This window comes from Haematobia irritans, chromosome 2 (assembly GCF_050003625.1).
Source record: "Haematobia irritans isolate KBUSLIRL chromosome 2, ASM5000362v1, whole genome shotgun sequence".
NCBI lineage: Eukaryota > Metazoa > Arthropoda > Insecta > Diptera > Muscidae > Haematobia > Haematobia irritans.
Genome location: NC_134398.1, coordinates 104,151,314 through 104,156,479, shown reverse-complemented (window position 1 = coordinate 104,156,479; position 5,166 = coordinate 104,151,314). Strand labels below are relative to the sequence as shown.

Genomic DNA, 5,166 nt, shown 5'->3' with positions numbered 1-5,166 from the left:
ATGATGGGTTGGGACCTGCCCTGGGTAGGCGATTAGAGCTAGCTGGTGCCCGAAATCATTTCTTTCAGCCGCACAATAGGTCACCGTAACAATATGGCGCCCAATGGTAAAGAGATCCGGTATCGTCAATACCGCGTTAGAAAATGTAGTGTATGTCACCGAAGCACAAAGCAATAGCCACTAGTTTAGAAAGATAATAGCCCAACACTGAAACCGGATTCGAAAGTTTAAAATTTCGAACTTTTCGTAACCGTTTTTGGAAAATTCAAAAGTCAGTGATACCAAAATCGAGGTTTTGAACGATAGATGAAGGAGTAGGTGAATAATTCAGAACAGGGAGATGAAGTGGCATACCTATTAGTAGATATAGGTGTAAGCCAGCGTTGCCAATTTAGCTTTTTTCCCGCTAGATTTGGCTTTTTTTGAAGACGTTTAGCGGGAAAAAATGCATTTAGCTTTTAGCTTTTTTCTGGCTTTTTTTCATGACCCTTTTAGCTATTTTTGGCTTTTTTATTTTCGACATGTTTCTATTGAAATATGGATAAAACGGCGTTTTTATCTCAGCCTTGCTGCAAGAATAAGGGTTTCCACATATTTCAAAGCTCAGTTGAAACATTAATAATGATTCCAGCCATTATGCGGGCATTTTTGTAGCAAATACACCTTGTTGTAAAGTTTTTTCATCATATTCATAAAAGTTATCGTAAAATTTAAATCTACTATTACCATACAAATTTGTTAGATAAACTGTCAGTAAATTATTGGGAATATTAGCATTTGACTCGTTTATCCTTTTTATGTTATTATAATATTCTAAAGTTATTGCGATATTACTAAATTAAAATAGTAGATGTGAATTGCTTTGTGCACTGAAAAAATATTGTCGTGAGGCCAAAGATTTCATCTACTTAAAATACGAACGCGAATTTTGGTTATAATAGCATTTGTGAATTTCTCTTATATAAACTGTTTTCCTTGTCCAAAAGACGATAAAGTAGTTTTGTCCTTATAATTAAGTGACTCAACTTAAAAATGGGTATGTTTTCATGAAAGAAGGAAGAATTAATGAAATAGTCTTTAAATGTGAGGAGTTTTTTCATCTTAACCACAAACCAAAATAGCGTTCAAAAATAGAAAATGTTTTTCGAAGGAAAAAATTTGTGATAGTAATCAAAATGTATCGAATACGCAAACAGAGCTAATATGCCTTAGATATTGTTACAGTCTCACAGAAGTGGAATTAAAATGAAAATAATATGCATTTTAAGTGTTTAAATTTGTTAAATTTCAATCAAAATTGTGACTTTTGATACAAAAAAATTTAGCTTTTTTTCTAGCTATTTTTTAAGCATTTTTTAGCTTTTTTTAGCTATTTTTTGGGCAAATCTAGCGGTTTTTGGTGAAACAATTTTGGCAACGCTGGTGTAAGCACTTTGTTTGCTGTATATGTTTTTAGTGGGTAATATTAGTTACCCAATAAACACAAACGTTTGAAAAATGCTAAATTTCAACAATTTTTCAAACATTTTTTTAAAGGATTAGGGTAATATTCAAGTTGAGAAATTGTTGAGAAAATCGCGTTCTCAACAAAAAACAGACATTACCCTCAACAGCGAAATTCAACACATTAGCAATAATATCTCAAGTGTTATCCTCAAATTGAAATGCATCGCTACTCAATAATTTGTCAAACAATTTTCGATGCGAGTCAAATTCAAAATTAACATCGTTGCAAATACTTTTCAACCTAAATTTGTATAAATGATATCCCCACTTCAAATTGAAAGTCAAAGCCAAAATTCTATGAATTTTGTATAATTTATTCATTTTCATCAAAATAAAATATACAATAATACACTACACTACATAATACACTACAATACCAATTGATAAATAATAATCTTATTAAACATATCAACAAATAAGAACAAAAAAACAAACAACAAAACTTTAAATATCTTAAACATTATTAGTAAACACTTTTGCATCGATAATTCGCTTTCCTTCCTTTTGGTGTCATAAAACAGCATTAAAATTTATTAACATGCGGGCAATTTGAAATTAGGAACGTACTGGACCGCGTGTTAGAATTGATTTCCAGCAGAAGGAATTCACAAAATATCCATTTTAAACTGATAATAGCATATGAATTAAACTGACGATGTGATGCACATTTTCATCCAGAAGTTGTTGATTTCAACAATTTGTTGTTTTTAACAATTTAATTAGTTGCACTTGTAATGTTTCTGGAAACTTTTTCTTGTCGATAAGCCACTCATTTTTCTTTGGTCAGCTTCTTAATGTTTGCAAGAATGTAGCATCCAAAGATTTTAGTTTTCTCCAAAGAGATTTAGATTTAGTGACTTCTCTAAAGTGTTGATTTAGTTTTTCATATTGACGTACCAATTATTATAAACTTTTTGAAGCAGTTCCAGTTAATTGTCCACCATTTTTTCATCGGTCAGCTTTTTAATGTTTTCAAGAACGTAGAATCCATAATTTTAGCTTTCTACAAAGAGATATACATACATTTAGTGACTTCCTTAAAGTTTTATTTCATTTTTTATTTTCACTTACCTATTTTTATAAACTATTTGGTTATTTGTCTAAAATTTTCCATTTTTTTATTTCTTGCAATTGACCACGAACTTCGTTGCACAAATAAGTATTGAAAACCACATGGTTTTTTCGTTGCATTTTAGGGTAGTGTTTTGACAAAGTTTTCTCATATTATCTTCAACACCTTTTCAAAGATTTCGTCAACATTTTGGCAAATTGGAAGTAATTCGCAAACAATTTGACGATGTATTGAAGATGTGCTATTCCAAGTCAAGTTGAATTTATGTTGAAAATTATATTTACCCTCAAACTGAAAAGTTGTTGCATTTGAAAAACGCTCATCCTGTGTTTATTGGGTACAGTTTATAGCATGTGTCCGGATTTATAAAATATTCTGATAACCGCTCTAAGTGGAAATTAGGGGTCCGTAGTACCAGATATTTGTGATCCGTAACTGGTGATCTAATGGGGAAAGGCCAGTGCACAATTGATACCTTTTTTTTGTAGTAATGTATGATTTCACAGATTCAGAAAAAAGTGTTCTTTGGAAAGCCAAGTAAAAATTCCGCACACATCACTTTTCACGTAAACCCCATGATGTTATATGTTCATTTTTTTTGTCGATTGCTGTTGAGTTGTGTTGTAGTATCGGAGGGAGATAAAAGCCATTTTTCTGAGTCACTTTAGAGTTATGAATATACAGACTCGGTCCCAATCTAAAAAAAGAAGGATACCAGAAATTTTTGATTCAAATAAATCATTGATAGTAAGTGAAGAGAAAAGGAGTAAATTGCTTACCAATATGCCAAATCAAGAGACAAGTATTAATAGCCAAATCACCGATTTGTCCCAGACGATTATCACTGAAATGGACGGATCAGGAGCTGCGAGTCGGAATGGCCAGGCAAGAACCAATACGGCAAGTGGAAATGGGCCAACGAGACATGAAGATAATGAGGTTATTAGCAGACAGGGTTTCCTCGAAAATAATGTTCAGATGGTACAACAGGAAATGGGAGATTTAAAGAGGACAATAGGTGAATTATCGGAGGCGGTTAAAAGGCTGACAGAACTTACCGTAAACCAAAATAGATCCACCGACATTTCTTCCAATGGGTCTGGTAATCCCTCGGGTAGAAATTCGCCGAATGCTCAAGGTCTTCCAAATGGTGGTAACAACCTTTCAGGGTCGAATAATATTAATAGGAACGGTGAGGTGAATCGGGATGGTATACGGGTAAGGATAGATAAACTAGGGTTGAAATTTGATGGAAGTTCGAACGGCATGGGTGTCGAGGAATTTGTGTACCGCCTGGAATATTATCAGGAGCAGTATGGCATCCCATGGAATGAAGTCATACGCGATTTTCCGTTAGTCGTATCCGGTCCGGCTGACATGACATGATGAATATAATGAAGAAGAACGTTAAGGAAAGCATCGGGAGGATTGTATATCCAATACAGGTGTCATCGGTTGAGCAATTAAGAATCGAGTGCAATCAGGCAGAAAAGAACTTTCCTAGGCGGGAAATTAGGAATCTACCTCCGCCTCGACAAATGAGGCAGGTTAATGAATTATATGGCGAATGTCCGTCCGAGCATGAATACGATCTTCCCGAATGTGAGGAAATCGCCGCAATTCAATATAATCGTCAAGCAAAACCAACTTTAATATGTTGGAATTGTCAGAAACAAGGCCATACATTTAGGGATTGTGATTCAACCGTGAGGGGATTGTTTTGTTATAGGTGTGGTAAACCCGGGACGATTACACCCAAATGTCCATCCTGCCAGAAGGGAAACCCGAATCAGGGCGTGGATCAAATAGGGGGGCCACGTCCGAATCCGAATCACCCCACATCCGAAAAATAAGGGAAAGAAATGAGAAATCTGAAAAGGACAGTAATAGGAAAATTGTTAATGGGTTATATAAAGCAAATAACATTGAGTTTGAGCCAGAAATGCGTCATTATCTACCTCTTGATGTCCGTCAAGAAAATTATTACAGGGTTAAATCCATAATATTTGAAAGCGAAATAAATCCGAAGAAACTGAAATCACCACCTAAAGTGCGAATCAAATTTGCGGAGAAAAAGAAAGCGGTTAGAATGCTTTTAGATTCGATAAGACGGGTTAGTCAAAACGCTGATCCTAGGGAAGGGCTGTAGGGAGCTAATAGATAAATTAGGGTGTAATATTAAATATCTTGGGTCAAATGTACGAGCAGCTGGAGGAAAGGAATATAGTATTATAGGAAAAGTAAGATTAGATATTTTATACAAGGATATTAGAAATAATTTGGAAATTTACTTGTGTCCAGATTTGGACCAGGAACTATATCTTGGAATAGATTTTTGCAGGCTATATCAATTAGCCCCCGATATAGTAAAAATAGATGAAATAAATGTAGAGAAAATTCAAAAGGATATGATTAATGAAAATGAAAACTATAAACTGAATCCACACGATTTGAATGATGAACAAAAGAAAAAATTAAAAGAAATCGTTTCGAAGTTCAACGCGTTTGAAGAGAAAGGCCTAGGTCAAACCAATTTGGAGAAACATTCCATACATTAATTGAGGGTGCGGTGCCATTCAAGGAGCGAC

General features: G+C 34.3%; 1 long non-coding RNA gene across 1 annotated transcript; it reads right to left on the bottom strand.

The window, feature by feature from the left end:
• Positions 1 to 1,673: 1,673 nt before the first annotated feature.
• On the bottom strand, positions 1,674 to 4,623 carry LOC142223601 (uncharacterized). Its single transcript, XR_012718815.1, has 4 exons — positions 4,537 to 4,623; positions 3,358 to 4,449; positions 2,578 to 3,275; positions 1,674 to 2,509 (listed from the first exon to the last, which is right to left on the bottom strand). It is a non-coding gene; the product is annotated as an uncharacterized LOC142223601 (long non-coding RNA).
• Between the last annotated feature and the right edge of the window lie 543 nt (positions 4,624 to 5,166).